This window comes from Heteronotia binoei, chromosome 10 (genome assembly GCF_032191835.1).
Source record: "Heteronotia binoei isolate CCM8104 ecotype False Entrance Well chromosome 10, APGP_CSIRO_Hbin_v1, whole genome shotgun sequence".
NCBI lineage: Eukaryota > Metazoa > Chordata > Lepidosauria > Squamata > Gekkonidae > Heteronotia > Heteronotia binoei.
This window is the reverse complement of record NC_083232.1, coordinates 100,303,306-100,323,143: the sequence shown is the minus strand read 5'-3', so window position 1 is coordinate 100,323,143 and position 19,838 is coordinate 100,303,306.

The following is a 19,838-nucleotide window of genomic DNA, read 5'->3' as shown; positions in this document are numbered from 1 at the left end:
CGGCCTCCTGAGTATTTGTGACTGATTCAAGCTCTCCAGACCCACTGGTGGCTGAGTGGAGTGGCAGAGTCCGGGCCGGGGGTGCCCCCCAAAGCACCTGATTGCTGTGTTGCCAGCCAGGCTTGGGTCTGGCACGCCCCCCTCCTCTCCACCAGCTGTTGCTAGCACTGCTTTCACTGAGAGAGATAGATAGATAGATAGATAGATAGATAGATAGATAGATAGATAGATAGATAGATAGATAGATAAATTTATTGTCATTGTTCTCAACAAAAAGAGAGCAACGAGATGAGGTGCTCTTCCACAAAACATACCAACACATCAAACACACATATTCATATTCATACCATTTAAATACATCTGAAACCATTTAAACCATTAAAACCATTTAAATACATCTAAAACAGATAAACATTCATAAAACCATTAAAACCATTTAAACCATTTAAATATATCTAAAACAGATAATCCTTCATAACCCTGCATTTAGCCTAACCACAGCACTTGGATAGAAACTGTCCTTAAATCTGTTTGTCCTAGCCTTCAACACTCTATATCGTCTACCTGACGGTAAGATCTCAAATAGCAAATGGCCCAGATGTGAAGGGTCCCTTATGATCATTTGTATCTTCCTTTTACATCCCATATTATACAGATCCACCAATGAGGGGAGAGAACATCCACAAATCTTTTGTGCTCTTCTCGTCACTCTTTGGAGCACCCTTCTCTCTGCTTCCGTGCAGCGCCCAAACCACGCGCAGAGGCAATAAGATAAAATGCTCTCAATGGAACTACGATAAAAGGCAACCAGCAGACTCCCTGACAGTTGTAGTGATCTTAAGAGTCTTAAGTAGTATAGTCGTTGCTGGGCCTCTTTCTCTAGAGCTAAAGTATTTGCCCCCCATGTTAGATCCTGTTTCATGGTAATTCCCAGAAACTTCCATTCTGTCACCTGTTCTACCATAACACCATCAATAAACAACGGCTGGATGTCCAAACTATTCTTCCTGTAATCCACTATAATTTCCTTCGTCTTATTTATATTAAAAATAAGATTATTTACTTTACACCAAAGGGACAGCTGTTGAACTTCCCTCCTATACGCAGACTCATCATCTGGCACCCTTTTCTTCTTCCAGGTCCGAAAAAAGTCTCCCCAGTCCCTGGGTCTCACACTCTTCCCCAGTTGGCTGCTGGAGCCGGGAGGGCATGTGCCCCAAGTCAGTTTCATTTAGCCCAGTTCACCTGCGTGACGTCAGTGTGCCCTGGCAGCTCTGTACTCATTGGCGCAGCTGCCCGACCAGGACTTTGTTCTCACTGGGCTCCGCTGGGCAGGGCAGCGCGGCTATCAAAACACCGGTGAGGTGCTTGAATGTGGCCAGACAGAGGAGTTTTTTTTCTGGCAGAAACAGTATGTGAATTGCCAACCCCTAGACACACACCCCCCCCCCACATATGCTGACCATCTGGATGCCAGGTGAAGGGCTGGGCAATCCCCGAGAGAGCAAGGCTGCCAGGTCAGGCAGCACACACGCAAAAGGACGCACATCCAATGCACTGCCTCCCCCCACCTCCCTCCCCACACCCAAAGACTTCTGAATAAAACCTTGTCTGTCTTAAAGGTGCAAATTGACTCCTGCTTTGTTCAGCTGCAGTCTGCTTCAGACCATCATGGCTGCACACTTAGATCTATCTTCCCCTGACTCTCAGACGGCTCCCTTTGAAGCAGGGGAGCGTTGACCTGAGAGCTCGCGTGTAGTGTCACTTCCCGTGACATCATCGGGCACGTGCAGAAAAGACACTGGCAGGGGGGTGGGAGAAAGGCCATCTGCCGAGGGGCGCCAGAACCCCCAGAGCTGGGCCTGGTGAACAAACAACCACAGACCACTGATGGGACCCTGCCACTTCAACAGCAGCTGTCTGATAGCCGGGAAACGGGTCAAACTGAAGTGGGGTTTTTTCCCATCGGGATAATATCACACCAATTTCACAGTGTGCATTTTATCTGAATTGTCATAAAGTTGATGGTTAAAAAGATCTGAGATGATGTTAAAGGGCATATTCACCCTGAGTGTATATATATATATATATATATATATATATATAACATTTCAAAGCTTGATGGACTTCAGGCAGAAATTACTTCGGGTCCTATACTCTGAAACAGGAAGGCAACATGAAAACTCCACTACTCAGCTAAGAAGCAATCAACAAGAAGTCCTCGACCTTACAGACCATTCAGAGATGCAGGCATCTTAATCTCGTCTTAATCTTCTGTTGCCTGGTGATTCTGCAGCTACCTGGAGTCCAAACTCCTGTACCAAATCAATCACATGTGGAGACTAATCAGCTGAAGGCAGCGGTTAATACTTCGTTGTTGTGGGAAATATGATTAAGGAGGAAAGAATTGGCAATCTACATGGTTTAGTGATCAGTGCTTATTACAATTTTAAAAATTCGCCGGAGCAAAATGATCTGGGGCCACAGGAAACAGCTCAAAGGAAAATGAAGTTCAAAGCACAGTATGAAGACTGGGAAACAAACAAACAAACAAAAATTCATGCACTATTAAACTGCAGTGGTGTTCGGGTTACCTGCCCAATGATCCTTGCTCTTAATTTTGCTAGCCTGATCTCATCAGATCTCAGAAGCTAAGCAGGGTAGGCCATGGTTAGTACTTAGATGCAAGACCACTGAGGAAATCCAGGGTCACTATGCAGAATATCTCTTGTTATGGAAATCCTATGAGCCACCATAAGCAGGGTGCAACTTAACAGCAATATCCACCTCTACCAGAATGGTAAATCTAGAGGATTCAAGATGGCAACTGACTCAAGGCACATATATTAATAATTGCCTTTGTGCTTCTCCACATCATGAGCATAAATCTGCCATAAAGGGCTAGTTTTAACCCCAGTCTGCTACTTTTTATTAAGAAGAGCTGCAGCAAACTGTGCATGGGAAGATTAAAGGATTTTTAAAGTCATCTGTACTTAAATTTGTTCTGTGTAAGTTACATATGGTAGCAAAAATGCTGTGCTAGTCTGCCGGATATAATTAACAGTTTTATATTAACAACAGAACATACTGTGAGGTTTGTCAAGTAGCAATCAGATAGACTTCCTTTATAGAGGTATAGTGAAGCTTTATTGAGTTGCTATAGTAAGTTCTTGTTGCAGAGGCATTGCTAGGAATGAAAGTAATATAAAGAACTCTATATAACCCCAGTTCCCAATTCCCCCTCCCCTCTCCCAGACCCAACTAGCGTAAGCTGTCGAAAAGTGGTTGCTCTCTAAAATAAACATTGCAGGATATAACTCAAGGAAACTACAAGATGTTATCTGGAAGGACCAATCTCTTCTTTTCCCAAGATGGTGCGCAGAGGAGTAATTCACAAGATGGTGTTCCCAGGCTCCAAGTCTCTCCGCAACCATTCCCCAAGAATATGACATGTAACATTGCAGAGTTCAGACAATACAACACTAAACCTGAAACAATCACAAAGTTATGGCAAAAGACATAGTATGGATTCTGACACTTACTTGCAAATATATTTTGAAACTTCATCTAATAATACTAAATCAAAAACAACTTCTGATATAAGTACAGAAGTAAGAGAAAACAACCAGGTTATGCTGGCTTTTCTTTATATGCATTTTTGTTGTGATGTATTGATATATTGACATTTACCACCAACTAATTGGCAGGGTTGACAACAACCTGAGCTCAAATCTTCTGGAAACTGTAATTAATTATCTTCTGCAATATAGAACTGTGCTTTGACTTGTAAATTTCTGGGCCTACAAAGAGATTAATTGGATCTAAATTACAAGACCAGTGATCAGAGATAAATCATCATTTTATCTCCATAAATTTACTGGTTTACATGAATGTATTAATTAATTCTAAAAAGGAAGAATTGGAAAACACTGGAGAATACAACTAGGTTATCTGTCAGATTTATTCTGGATATAAACTGAATCAAAAGAAAACCAAGATAATGTTATTAGCAGCAACCAAAGCAGAACAAGAAGAGAGAGAAAAAAATAACAGAATGAGGTTACCAAAAACCCAATAAAATAAAGATAATTATCAAAAAGTCTGATCAAGCACTACTGAAGATTTAAAATGACAGGAAAGATTGAAAAACTTGTGTTTAGGAAGATTTTCTGCTGTTAAAATGAACATATTACCAAAGTTGAATTTTCTGTTTCAAATGTTACTAATTCATATGAATGAAAAGACCTGAAAAATGACAGAAAATGATAAATAATTGTGTATAGAGTAGGAAGAAACCAAGAATAAGCTTTAAAATATTGCAGGTTAAAAAAAAAAGACTCAGTCATATCAAATATCAAACTGTATTACCAAGCAGCCACACTAGTCTGGATATCTGACTGGATTACAAACCCAAATAGAAGGAACATTAGAATGGAGACAATTTATACTAAAGAAGGAATCCACAATTATTTATAGACTAAGAAATCATTCAAAACTATTCAAAGACAAGATGGTACTCATATTTTAGTGATGAATGAGTTGGTAAAATATGGTTTGGATCCTGTTACCATTAGGTGGCCCTGTAATTGGTTGACAAATCACACCCAACAAGTGCTTGTGAATGGTTCCTCATCCTCTTGGAGAGGAGTGACAAGTAGAGTGCCTCAAGGATCTGTCCTGGGACCTGTTTTGTTCAACATCTTTGTAAGTGATTTGGGAATGCTTATTAAATTTGCAGATGATACTAAGTTGGGAGGGGTTGCCAATACAGGCTGGAAAACTGGGCTAAACCAATAAAATTAATTTTATTAAATGTAAAGTTCTGCATTTAGGTAGGAAAAATTCAATGAATGGTTATAGGACAGGGGAGACTAGTCTTGACAATAGTATGTGCGAAAAGGAATTAGGGGTCTTAGTGGACCATATGCTGAACATGATTCAACAGTGTGATGTGGTAGCTTAAAAGGCAAATGCAATTTTGGGTTGTATTAACAGTGATATAGTGTCCAGATAATGTGAAGTTATGGTAAGACCTCACCTGGAGTATTGTGTTCAATTTTGGACACCACATTTTAAGAAGGATATAGACAAGCTGGAATGAGTCCCGAGGAGGGTGACGAAGATGGTGAGGGGTCTGAAGACCTGTGAAGAAAGGTTGAAAGAGCAGGGCATGTTTAGTCTGCAGAGGAGGCGGCTGAGAGGTGATATGATCACCATCTTCAAGTATTTGAAGGGCTGTCATATAGAGGATGGTGTGGAATTGTTTTCTGTGATCCCAGAAGGTAGGACCAGAACCAATGGGTTGAAATTAACTCAGAAGTGTTCATGGCTCAACATTAGGAAGAATTTCCTGACAGTTAGAGCAGTTCCTCAGTGGAACAAGCTTTCTCAGGAGGTGGTGGGCTCTCAGAGGTTTTTAAACAGAGGCTAGATGGCCATCTGACAGCAATGAAGATCTTGTGAATTTAGAGGGAGGTATTTGTGAGTTTTCTTGCATTGTGCAGGGGGTTGGACTAGATGACCCTAGAGATCCCTTCCAACTCTATGATTCCAGAGGCATCTGGTTCTAGGCGGTTCAGCGCTGCTGATCCTTCTTGACCTGTCAGCAACCTTTGATACAGTCGACCATGAAATGTTGGCCCACCGCCTCGCTGATGCAGGAATACAGGGGCTAGCCCTACAATGGCTGGTCTCCTTTCTCCAAGGTTGGGGACAGAGTGTGGCACTTGGGGGTGAATGATCCTAGCGGCACCCATTACAATGTGGTGTGCTGCAAGCAGCAATTCTTTCCCCAATGTTATTCACCATCTATATGTGCCCCCTTGATTAGATTATCCGGAGGTATGGGCTGGGGTGTCATCAATATGCAGATGACACCCAGCTCTATCTGCTGATGGATGGCCACCCAGGCTCGGCCCCAGAGGAACTGTGCCGGGCATTTATTTATTTATTTATTTATTTACTTTTCATTTATATCCCGTTCATTCCAACGGGACTCATTGCAAGCCATGGCTGGTTGGTTGCAACAGAGACAGTTGAAATTGGATCCATCGAAGACGGAGGCCCTGTGCTTAGGTTACAGGGGGCTGGAATCAGGGATCAGTCTCCTACCCTTTGATGGGGCTCCATTGATGCCCACATCAAGAGTGAAGAGCTTGGAGGTATTCCTAGATGCCTCTCTGACTATGGAGGGCCAGGTTACCACCACTGCCAGATCGGCCTTTTTCCATCTGAGGTGGGTCAGACAGTTGGTCCCATATCTTGTCCCCCATGACCTGGCCACAGTGACCCATGCAATGGTCACTTCCAGGCTAGATTATTGTAACTCTCTCTACGTGGGACTACCTTTGACCCTCCTCCAGAAGCTCCAGCTGGTGCAGAATGCTGCTGCAGGGATGTTGACATTGCCGCTTGTACGGGCACAGATCCATCCTGTGCTGCGTGAACTGCACCGGCTATCTATTGAGTACCGGATCCGGTTCAAGGTGTTGGTACTTAGCTTTAAAGCCCTATATGGCCGCCCAGGGGCCAGCATACCTTCAGGACCACATCTACCTGTATGAGCCCTATAGTTCTTTATGATCAGTGACTCAACAACTTTTGGTAATATCTGGCCCCAGAGATGAAGGCCAAGGCCTTTTCAGCCCTGGCCCCTGCCTGGTGAAATGAGCTCCCCCTGGAGATCCGGGCCCTGTGGAATCTGTTCCAATTCCACAGGGCCTATAAAACAGAGCTGTTTTGCTAAGCTTTCAGCTGAGGCAGTGGGTGTCACTTGTTACTGGCCTCCCCCCTTCATTCCACCCCAGGGCTATAAGATCTGCTGGACTTGAACAATAGGCCATGTCTGTGAGGCAGAACCTGACATTTTAGTCTCTATTGTCACCCTGTAGTTTTAGATTTTATATATTTTAAATTGGTCTTTTATTGTTTTTACTGTTCATTATTTTTATGATGTAACCCACCCTGAGCATGTCCTACGGGAACGGTGGGCTAAAAATTGAATTAAGTAAATAAATAAATAACATTAATAGCTTAATATTTGATGATCATTTCTATTAATTGAGTCACATATAAATCTTGAGATCATTCCTCTTCTGATGACGTGGCATGGTCTGAAGTCTCATGCTCTTCTTCGCCTTCACCACTCTTCTTGTCTTTCCTGGCAAATCGCTCCAAAAAGTTCTCAGCTTTAAAAGTTGAAGTAATTCTGTGTCTTTTAGCCTCATACGTGAAGACAAGACCTTGCGGAGTTAGCCAGGTGTATGCAGTAGCTTTTTCTCTCAAAAAAAGATGACAAAGCATAATATTCTGTTCTCTTTTGTCACATTGGCCATGGGACTTATTTAAGAATTCTGGCATTTTCCCCTCCTATTGATATTGGATGGTCTCTTGTCTGTTTGAGAATTAAATCTCTCATTTTTTGCTTTCCAAACTTGACATGTATCTCCCTTGGTAGGGCATTCTTTTGTGCAAAAGCAGAGGAAACTCGATAAGCCAAGTCTTCCAATTTCTTCTTCCAATTATTCTCCAACCTGTAAAGTTTCAGCAAGAGCTTTGCTTATTACCTTGGGTATGTCTTCTGTCTAATCTTCTGGAACATTCTGAAATCTTAGCATAAACACCTCTATCCATTTCCAGCTGAAGGACCCTGTTCTCTGAAGCTTTCTGATTTATCTCAGTTTCCTGATTTATCTCAATCTCAATTTCAAGTCAAGCAATTTGGGGTCATAAAATAAATCTTCATTATAAAAAGTCTGTTGAAAGCCCAGATCTTTGGGAAAGGAGGGGTGACTTCAGCCCAGGTCTCTCCTCGCCCCTTTAAAACTCCAACTTAGTTCTCCCCATACAGCCAGTGATTCCCATCGATTTTTAGACTTTTGTAAGTGTAGAGAGACTTACAGTTAGAGTTTAGAAGACACAGAGTCTGTCAGAAACGAGCAAAGGTGCTTAAGCAAGTTTACAGCAGCCTGGCATTCCCTTCTTGGACTATTAACATGGTGATCATAGCGGCAGAGCTTCACAGCGACAGAGAATTTGCAGACCCAATCGCTGTCGAATCCACAACCCTCCTTCAAGCTGCTGGCAGAAAGGACCCTCACCCGGGTCCTCCTTGATCCGGACCCCCTGCCCAGGGAGTCCAATTTGGGGGCGATTGTCAGAGGAATTCTCTGCGATCGCTTCCCACAGCGAGGTGCTGAAACCCATGCAAGCCCTGTTGCTGTGCTGTCATGGAAGCTGTAGGCGCATTGGAGAAACCACACCAATCCATTCCCTTGTGGGAAACACACCATCCTACTCAAGGTCTTATGTTTTCTTTTGGTGATGCTCCAGTGTGACCAAGGAACCATACAATATGTTATTCACCCCCTTGCTTAGATTATCCGGAGGTATGGGCTGGGGTGTCATCAATATGCAGATGACACCCAGCTCTATCTGCTGATGGATAGCCACCCAGACTTTGCCCCAGAGGAACTGGGCAGGGCATTTATTTATTTATTTTATTTACTTTCCATTTATATCCCATCCATTCCAACTGGACTCATTGCAAGCCGTGGCTGGTTGATTGCAACAGAACCAGCTGAAATTGAATCCATCGAAGACAGAGGTCCTGTGCTTAGGGTACAGGGGTCTGGGATCAGGGATCAGGCTCCTACCCTTTGATGGGGCTCCCTTTTGGTGATGCTCCAGTGTGACCAAGGAACAGTACAGAGGACGGAGCTCTGCATTCAAAGGGAAGAGCCAACAGAGAGAGGACCCCTCCCACATACAGGTGCACCTCAATGAGGGCTCCCCACCAGAAAGTGTCACAGCCTCCTAGACTCTCTGTGTCATTTTTTGGGGGGGAGGGGGGGTGTCCATGTACCATAAGAGAGTGGTTAAATTATTTAAATATTAAATAATAATTTAGTAGAGCAATAAATAGTGTATTAATAAGGAAACTTTAATGGCAATTGTCAAGAAGAAGATATTGAAGATATTGGATTTCTATCCCGCCCTCCACTCCGAAGAGTCTCAGAGCGGCTCACAATCTCCTTTACCTTCCTCCCCACAACAGACACCCTGTAAGGTGGGTGGGGCTGGAGAGGGCTCTCACAGCAGCTGCCCTTTCAAGGACAACCTCTGCCAGAGCTATGGCGGACCCAAGGCCATGCTAGCAGGTGCAAGTAGAGGAGTGGGGAATCAAACCCGGTTCTCCCAGATAAGAGTCCGCACACTTAGCCATTACACCAAACTGGCTCAAGCATGCAGATCTCAATGAAGAGTCAAGTGGATACAAAACTACGTTTATTGATAGACTGATATGCTTTCTTGAGAAAGGTTCTTGAGAGTGATACAAACAATTAATTGATACAGTTCTTTTAAGGCACACTTCAAAGGGTTCCCAAAGGTGGGGGGTAGGGATGCTCTCTAACACATAAACTATCATAAATGTCTACATTCTCACAATGTTATCAGTATCTTGTCCTTGCTTTCCCACAGATGTTTCACACTCCCAAGGTGTGTCGAGAAGGTGTCGAGTACTCTTTATCTTGTTAGTTTCCTTTCTTTCTACTCTACTTCACAGCAATAAGCAGGAAGGGAGGAGGGGTAAGAATAACAGAGTCAAACTATACTTCACAGACCAGCTTTATGGAGGGCCATTAAACCATTAATTACCATTGCAATTTTACCATGCTTGACAGCAATAATAATAATAATTAGCCATCAATTGAACAGGAATAATAAAAGCCATAGTTCACAGATGCCTGAACAGCCATGATCTCTTTTCTGAAGAATTCTGCTCAAGGGTCCATAGCAACCATTAGCATGGGTGAGGGTGCGTATGTCCCTAGTGCTGGGCAATCCACGCTCACAGATAACTGGCAAATCTGCCTGCAGCAGCTTTCAATCCTTGTAATGATGCTAGGAAGGACTTTCTGAAGATATTTCATACTCATAAAAGATTGAAAACTGTAGCAGGAACCAGAGGGGTGCAATTCAGAAGCACTGCCTGGCAATTGGGCAGAGGTACAGCTGGGAACCAGTGATGTCTCTGGACGACTTTCTTCTCCTCTCCCTGTCACTGCCTGCATTTAAAAGAGCGGCCATTGACTAAACTCATGCTAGCTGTCATGGCTCTAAACCAAAGAATTCTGGGAACTGTAGTCCTATGAAGGAAATGAGGAATCTGTCTCAAACTGTTTTATACTCCAGACAGAGTACTATGAGGGAGGTGTGTTACAACAGCCAGCCAATCAGCTGTCTGCACATCGGTGTGGGAAAGAAGAAGGGAGGGCTTGGGGATTGTTGCAAGTGCTGACCAATCAGCACTCTATAGCTGGGAAGGAGAATGGTTTGAGAATTGTTCTTAAAGATGCCACTGGACTCAAACTTTGTTCTATTGCAGGGGTGGCCAAACTTGCTTAACTTAAGGGCCACAAAGAATAAACATCAGATGTTTGAAAGCACAAGGGAGGGAGGGAGGGAGGGTGGAAGGAGCAAATAAATTGTAGAAGGGAGGTAGGGAGCGGTGGAAAGAAAGCAATTTTAACTGTAAATGCATTCTCCAAGCTGCTGGCTGGTTTGGCTTGGAGAAGTGGTTTAAAGAGACAAAGGTCTTCTCCAAGTTGGCAAATGGGGTTGGTAGGAGCTTCAAGAGCCACACAATATGTGTGAAAGAGCTAAGAAAAAAAATGCATGAACCAGAAGCTAAAAAACTGTGAACTAGATCACACTAACTCAGCTTAGAAGGGACACTGCTGTGAGAGGCATTCTGGGGAATCTCCAGGAATCACCTGGAGGCTTCCTCAGGTAGCACCAAGTCCCTCAGTGGCCTTTCTCCAGCAGGGTCATGAACATTTCTATAGCTGGACTCTGCCAGCCAATTGAGCTGACTCTGCCTATTCTTCAAACCTAGGGGGAGGAGGGATGGGTAGTCCATTGCCTGCCAACCTCCCTCCTGGGGAAAATGCATTTCTTCACAGCTAGTGCAAGCATTTCCATTTCTAAATTCCCAACATGTATAGAAAATATGTGGCTACTAACCTTGGTAGCTCTCCTTTGGGAAAGGATGACTGGATAATACAAACTAGCAAATGTATTTTTCCTTTGCTTGCTTGTGAAGGGGGACCCCTGAATAATTAATGAATACCCCTATAATTATGAATGAAAGCATGCTTCTGCCTTCAAAAAGAGGGTGTCCACTGCAATGTTCGTTAGAAGCACAGACAGCCTTCAGTGGGTGTGTGTTCACAGATGTGTATTAGGATAACACAAAGGGGCCTCATTGAGAAGCTTCTTGTTGGAGCTGACAAAGCATGGAGACAGGAGGTATGGAAAAGTACTAGAAGGAATGAAGGGGGTGGGAAATGTTGAATCAGATAAACTTGTGATCCTGCTGGCTAAGCTTGCTTTGTGCTTAAAAAGACGGTCTGAGGATCGGGGGGGGGGGGGGGTTCAGTATTTTTGGAGTTATGATGCTCAACTAGACCCTGCTTTTGGTACCGGAAGTAAAAAACCTCGCTTCATACCAGTAATGTGTGCGGTTCCATTACTTTCCTGCTACACTTGCAAGTGCCTGGCTGATTTATGTTTGCAGTGTACATTACAGCCTATCTTTGTGGCACTACAGCACTGTCTTTTTCATTAGCCAAAATACGTTATTTGTTCATTGAGGAGATAATTCCCTTCGTTGTTGAGCTGCTATAGTAAGGAGCAGATGGCTGTCTAAATCTCAGGATTCCCAACAGGAACAGTGAACAGATGTCTGTAACCAGGAATAGAATAATCCTGTTCTGTAGGGATAGTTGCTCTGGGAACAAAGTGGTTTAAGGTGTTTTCTTTTTTTTAAATAAACCTTTTTGTATTCAGAGACAGCCATTTTGTCTCTTTTTCTTACCTTCCCTAAACTGAAAGGGCATATTTGCGAAACATGTGACTTGAGCTAGCTCTCTGGAGAATGCTGCTATCCCTGGTGACATCAGGTGACATTTCATGAATGCCACTTCTAAGAACTCCAGCAAAATGGAACGTATTTCCAGATCCATGGGTTTTATCACAGCTATTTGAAGTATCCATTTGAAGTATCCAATATGGAAGAAGTACTGAGCTACAAACTGCAGTCACTTCCATGTCCTGAATTATGTAAGGTTGCCAGCTTGGGGTTGCAAAATCTGAGGATTGTTTAGGGTGGAGTTTGAGGAGGATGGGAAGGGTAGAGAGCTCAATAGGGATGTGGTTCCATAGAGTATCTCTGAAGCAGCTATTTTCTCCAGGGAACTGATCATCTGTAGTCTGGAGATCAGATCTCTGGGTCCCTCTGTCAAGTCGGCAGATTCAATAACGAGTCTTCATTGAAACAAAGTATCTAGTTTATTGATATCATGACTCTCAACTACAGTAAGATTGAAAGACTAAAGATCATACAGTAGAATGCAATCATATAAGACACACTTCAAAGGGATTCTTGAGGGAGGGGTACTATGCAGGGCACATTCACACATTGATGTTACAATTTCTTTCTCAGGCCTGGTTTGGCCTTGAGAGTCTCTTGGCTCCAACCTCCCCTGGTGCCAAGCCTGAGAAGGCACAATAAAACTGTTCACATATTCCCATTTCAAAGCAATGCTACATAACAAAGGAAAGGAGGGAGGGTGAGGAGAGTTCAAGCTAGCAGCAATGGAATACAGCATGGCTTTACCCAGGATGCTTTTCTCCTGAACCAGTGATTGAGCGCAGGCTTGACCAGAGTTAGGAGCAGACTTGACACCCTCCTGGAGGCTGGCAGTATCTGTTTGCTTCCAATATCTTCTGATTGGATTAAGATCCTTTGTCAGCTATTTGGTAGCTGGCTACACCTCCTACCCCAGCTTTTTTTTTTGTGGTAGCAGCCATTTTTTAAAAAACATCAAGTAACATCCAAGTTATGACAACCCTGCAGTTTTCAAGGCAAGTGACATTCAGAAGTGGTTTGCAATTCCCTGCCTCTGTGTCATGACTCTGGTATTCCTTGGTGGTCTCCCATCCAAATACTGGCCAATGCTCTTGAGAGCTGATGAGATCCCATCCAAGTATGTAGCTCTTTAGATCTGATGACATTGGCTAGCGTTAATGTCCAGGGTCTCATAAGAACATAAGAGAAGCCATGTTAGATCAGGCCAACGGCCCATCCAGTCCAACATTCTGTGTCACACAGCGGCCAAATATATATATATATATACACACACACACACACACACACTGTGGCTAATAGCCACTGATGGACCTCTGCTCCATATTTTTATCTAACCCCTTCTTGAAGGTGGCTATGCTTGTGGCCGCCACCACCTCCTGTGGCAGTGAATTCCACATGTTAATCACTCTTTGGGTGAAGAAGTACTTCCTTTTATCCATTTTAACCTTTCTGCTCAGCAATTTCATCGAATGCCCACGGGTTCTTGTATTGTGAGAAAGGGAGAAAAGTACTTCTTTCTCTACTTTCTCCATCCCATGCATTAGCTTGTAAACCTCTATCATGTCACCCCTCAGTCGACGTTTCTCCAAGCTAAAGAGCCCTAAGCGTTTCAACCTTTCTTCATAGGGAAGGTGTTCCAGCCCTTTAATCATTCTAGTTGCCCTTTTCTGAACTTTCTCCAATGCTATAATATCCTTTTTGAGGTGCGGCGACCAGAACTGCACACAGTACTCCAAATGAGACCGCACCATCGATTTATACAGAGGCATTATGATACTGGCTGATTTGTTTTCAATTCCCTTCCTAATAATTCCCAGCATGGCGTTGGCCTTTTTTATTGCAAACGCACACTGTCTTGACATTTTCAGTGAGTTATCTACCACAACCCCAAGATCTCTCTCTTGGTCTGTCTCTGCCAGTTCACACCCCATCAACTTGTATTTGTAGCTGGGATTCTTGGCCCCAATGTGCATTACTTTGCACTTGGCCACATTGAACCGCATCTGCCACGTTGACGCCCACTCACCCAGCCTCAACAGATCCCTTTGGAGTTCCTCACAATCCTCTCTGGTTCTCACCACCCTGAACAATTTAGTGTCATCCGCAAATTTGGCCACTTCACTGCTCACTCCCAACTCTAAATCATTTATGAACAAGTTAAAGAGGATGGGACCCAGTACCGAGCCCTGCGGCACCCCACTGCTTACCGTCCTCCACTGCGAAGACTGCCCATTTATACTCACTCTCTGCTTCCTCTTATTCAGCCAGTTTTTGATCCACAAGAGGACCTGTCCTTTTACTCCATGACTCTCAAGCTTTCTAAGGAGCCTTTGATGAGGAACTTTATCAAAAGCTTTCTGGAAGTCAAGGTAAACAACATCTATCGGGTCTCCTTTGTCCACATGTTTGTTCACCCCCTCACATTACCTGCTGCCTGGTCCTTTCAACTGGAGATGCCTGGTCCTTTCAACTGGAGATGCCAGAGACTGAACCTGGAACCTTCTGCATGCCAAGCAGAGGCTCTTCCACTGAGCCACACAGCCCCTCTCATCAGAATAACATCCAAGTTGAGCGAGAAGGATGGTTTGTGGCCTGTGCAATGAATACCTATTTGCAGATATGCATATTATACCTTTTTTATGCTTTAGGAATATTGTACATTCTATGCTTTAGGAATTAAATCCCACAAAGGGATTTACTATTCTCTGGAATTTTACTTTTTTGTATAAAGGGGTTCTATGGTGTTATATGTTACCTTTTAAATTTATTTGGCGTATTTAATAGCAATTTTTAACATTAATTTTAAAAAGTATATTTTATTTGTTTGTTTGTTTGGTAAATTTATATTCCGCCCTTTCCCAGATGGGCTCAGGGCGGATCATACAGGATAAAACATAATGTAATACAAAAACAAAACTGGTTTCTCAACCTATGTTTCCTCCACTATGCACAATATGCAAAATTTAAGAAATATTCAAATGGCTTCACTGTTAATAAACCAACTGCTTTCTTATTGGTGGCGGAAAGCACCCACATTTTTCAGCTGATTTATGGGGTTTCAAACATGAGACATTCAGAGGTGGTTTGCCACTGCCTGCCTCTGTCAAACATGCAGGTTCAATGACGAGTCAAGGTTGCTACAAAGACTACATTTATTGACAGACCGATACTTTGGCTCAAGCCGTGGCTTGAAAAGAATGAAACCAATACATTGATACACAAGTTTTAAGATACACTTCAAAGGGATTCCTACGGGGAGGGGAAGCAGGGGAGCGTTCACACATAGAATATCAAAACTACATACATTCCCAGGGCGTTATCAGGCATTTGGCCTTGCATTGCCCAGATGGCTCATCCTCCCGCAGAAGGATTCATGGGAAGGTGCTGATTGCTTTGTTTCCTCTAATTAACAGTCATAAAGCAAAGAGGAGCCAGGAAAGAATAATAAACTAGCAGCATTTGGTTCTCTAGGATCTTACCCAGGCCTGCTTTTGTCAGACCATAAACCCATCAGTTATTGATCAGAATTAGCCATGCTTGACAGCCTGTACATAGCAACCCTGGACTTCCTTGGAGGTCTCCCAGTCAAAGACTAACCAGGACTGATCTTACTTAGCTTCTAAGATCTATTGAGACCGGGCTAGCCTGAGCCATACAGCCTTCTACCAGGGTTTGTTTTTTGTTGGGTTTTTTTTTTAACAAATACAGTACCTTAATGAAACAAAAAGGGGCACATAAATTATGTCCAGTTCAACCATAGTACTCCCATCCAATGTTCCCTCTAAGCTGTGGAGTCCTGTGAGCAAAAATTCTACTTTGTGAGCTACTGGCATTAAGGTTGTGAGCTACTGGCATTAAAACTGTGAGCTCCTGCATCAATTATTGTGCTCTGGGGTCATCCTTCCTGAGCTAAGACAAAAATGTGTGAGCTGGAGGCTAAAAATCTGTGAGCTAGCTCATGCTAACTCAGCTTAGAGGGAACACTGCTCCCATCCAGTGTTCCCGCTAAGCTGAGTTAGTGTGAGTTTGTGTGAGCCTCTGGATCACACATTTTTGTCTTAACTCAGGAAAGATGACCCCAGAGCAAACTAATTTATGCAGTAGCTCACAACATTAATGCTAGTAGCTCACAAAGTAGAAGTTTTTGCTCACAAGACTCTACCGCTTAGAGGAAACATTGCTCCTTATTGTCACCTCAAGCAGTACCTTGGGTGGCTTGACTAGAGATGCAAACCTAGACAAATGGTGCGAAGTTATACCATGTGGGTGTGCTAAATACCAGCAAGATATCCCTATGAGGTTTTGCTACCACAAGCCTAGATTCTAGAGGGCATCACTTGTTTACAAAGATTTCCCTATTTCTTCTGGAATGATGCCTATATGGTTCACTGGAAGGGAACAGAAGTGCCATTTAACAACTCTGCTTCCCTTTGAGCAGTTCACAGAATTTGATGCATGAGCCTACAGAGGAAGATCTACAGCTGCCCTAGGCACTGTTCAGTGTCACAGATCCATAACAGAAGTTCATCATATTGGAAGAAAGAAGAAAAATCAGACATCTGGTATTACACCCCTTGGAGATTACTGAATGTGCAAACAGCTAAGCTCTGGTTCTTCTTGTCAAGCAATGTGAATCTTTCTTTCAATAATCTGATGCTAATGAAATATTGCAATTGAATATATCTGTAAAGCTTCATGAATGTCACTAACCAAAGCCAAGATGGGCACATCAAAGCAGGGAATATTTAGGGGGTAGTTTGCGCTTCTCGCTTTTACTAACAAATACAAGAATTTGCTCTTTGAAGATAAAGCACCTCCAGGGATGGTTCCCAGGCCTAACCCCAAGGAAGGAAACCACAAAGAGATAAGGGATTGCCGTGTGAATCTTCACGCGTGAATGTAGCATTGTTTAGAGAATGTAGCTTTGTTTAGAAAACGCTTTGATGTGCCACCTTTAAGTATGCCTTTCACTGTTACTATGTATCAGTTCCAATCCTCAGCTCAACACTGGACTATTGAATAAATCATACTTTGTTTCAAATCAAAGACTGATTACTTTGAGATCCAATTGCTTGACACTTCTCTGCCTGTGAGGGTTCAGCTTTGATTTTCTCCTACATTTGACTATGCAATAAAAATGGATAATGTTTGTGTTTCAGTGGCAATATTTATGAATAGACCACTTGGTTTCAGCCATTCCCCCAAAATGCTTCAAAATGGAAATAACATAATCACAAATGACCAGCACCAGCACCAGAGGATGGCAAGCAGTGACATTTGCCAGGGCCCCATGATCAGAAAAGGCCTCCTTGCCCCTAACAGTCCTGCCATTCTCACTTTGCTCATAGTTAACAAGAAAGCTTGAGGTAGCATGAGATAATTCTCCATTTGTACCTCTTCCAGTCTATGCATCTGTCCTAAACTCCAGACTAAGAATGCAGGATTTACGTTGAGCAGGACTTATGGGGGTTACATTTCTAACTGCTGTGGGCAATGGAGCAGGGAATAGAGGACTGAGTCACAAGTATCTGGTGTTGATTTATATGGGCAAATTAGAGCGTGACTACACATTATACTCACTATGTGAAAGGAACCATGTCTAATGGGCTGTAGTGGCTGTGACAGATTCAAGTGGCTCCCCACACCAAGGTGAAGGGAACCAGGAGCTGCCTTTCTCCATGCATAGTTTATCTGTGCTTATCTCTTCTTAACAGCTTAGCGTCTCTGCTCTTCCTCTTCTGAATTAAAAGGAAAATTGGCGACCTTTCCAAATGTCCTGGGAGCCTTGAGAATGCATAGGAAGCTGCTTTATACTAAACCAAGCCTTTAGTCCTTCAAGGTTAGTATCATCTACTCAGACTGATGGCAGTTCTCCAGGGTCTCAGACAGGGTTTTTCACTTCAGCTACTGGTCCTTTCAGCTGGAGATGCAGAGGATTGAACCTGAGACCTTCTGCATGACATGGCCTTTCCCCAGATGTTCAATATTTGGATCTGGTCTATTCACATCTTCTGTTCATGTGATGAGGTACAACTCAGAGTTATTATGAATCTAAAGGCATAAAACAAAACTTGCATAGAACTCTATGTCCTCTCAGACCACGAAGTAGGGATGGGCATGAACCGAGAAAATGGAGGTTCGTTGAAGGTTCATGGATTGGGATTTCCATGAACCCAAATCACAAACCTCCAGTGAACTCCTCAATTGGATGAACCAGTTCATGGTTTGCCTGGTTTGGAAGTTCGGCCTGACATAGAGGTGGGCTTTGAAGTCCTGATTAAGCTCTAAGAGTGAACTTTGAAGGCTTTTATAGGCCTTTTATGTCCTTATATGGTCAGTGTCAAGAAAGTGTTTCTTGCCAATGATTTTATATTATTTGGTGGCAGTAGTGTAGAGTAAGCCCAAGGCCTAAATGAGTGTTGTTTCATAGATCTTTGGGAAATCTCCTGGAGCAGGCTTTGGGCCTCCAGAAAGCAGTTGACAACACCGGAAGATAGAAGCAATCTGTGTTCTGCCAACCTAATTATCTGTCCACAGGCCACACAGTGGAATTTGCTAATGAGACATCAAAATGGGAACTAACACGAAATTTATTACTTTTAAGTGTGAAGAAAAACTAACGGCAAAATGTCCTTTCTTTGTTTGAAGTTAATCACCGTTTCAAAAGGTGAATTAAAGTTTAAAGTTCACCAATGTTTCTTATAGCCCATAATATTTTAATATTAGCTAAGAAATCTGTTGCTTATCGTTTAGATTCTGAGAAAGTTTACAAAATAATAGTTTTAAGCATTATGGATTAAAGGAAGTTATATTCAATTGAGAATAAGCAGACAAGAAGAGAGGCTTTGCTAGTTAATATGATTTATTAGCACTCAAATGTGAAATAGCTTTCCTCTACTGTATGTTTATCACAAGGCTTCTAAATGTTTAATACTGTGTTATATTGAATTATTAGAGAATTATTATATTTAGCTAAGGAAATGCATGAAGTTTGAGAGCTTGGTCATGTAATCCACCAGACTTTATGCTGGTAGCAAGGAATTAAAAACCTGTTGCAATCAGCATTATTATTTTTAAGAAGCAAAGGTAAACCTTGTTATTGGAAAGTATTTTCAGCCAATTAGACTGGGATCAGAGCCAAGAGATAGCTAACTGAGACACTTCTAACAGAACAGATGTTTTAATATTTATGATTCCTGTCTAGAACTTTAAACTTTTAAACCAGGTGAAAATAAGTCAAATTTTGAAGGCTAATTAAAATAGTAATTAGAACAACAGAAATTATTTCTGTAAAAAGAGTGGTTGAGAAGAAAATGTTTTATTTACAGCTTTTGCAGAAAATATAAACTTAAATATTTTGAAAAATCAGATACAGGCTTCCTGATCAATTAGAGAATAAACAAGAATTCAAGAAAAAAAAAGTTATTTCAGTATTCGGAAGCTGAAAAATCCATATAAAAGTTCAATTTTTCTAAGAAATGGCTGATACGGTATTATTATCAATTCTTTTCATATATTTTGTAAGAATGCTTAGTAAACAAGTGTTTTTATATATCTTTATGTATGTAGAAGAAAGATTATACAATATATAGTTAAGTTTTGCTTGTGATATTAATTTAAGGTTGTAAGTTATGAGAGATGAAAAGTCTGGGAAAGTAGCCAACTAAAGCTAGCAGGAAGGTAAGTGTCTAGAAAGATGTTACATTTCATTTTTGAGAAAGTTTCGACAACACACCTGTGAATGAAAAGGACAGTAAAGTTGAAAATAAGCCAGGAATATCTTGTTTGTCAAATGTAAGATTCATGAATGTTAGAGACAAAGAAAATGCAAGAGCACATGTGTGATGATGTCAGATTAATGATGTAAAGGGAAGAATGATCAAGAGTATAAAAGTTTGAACACAAC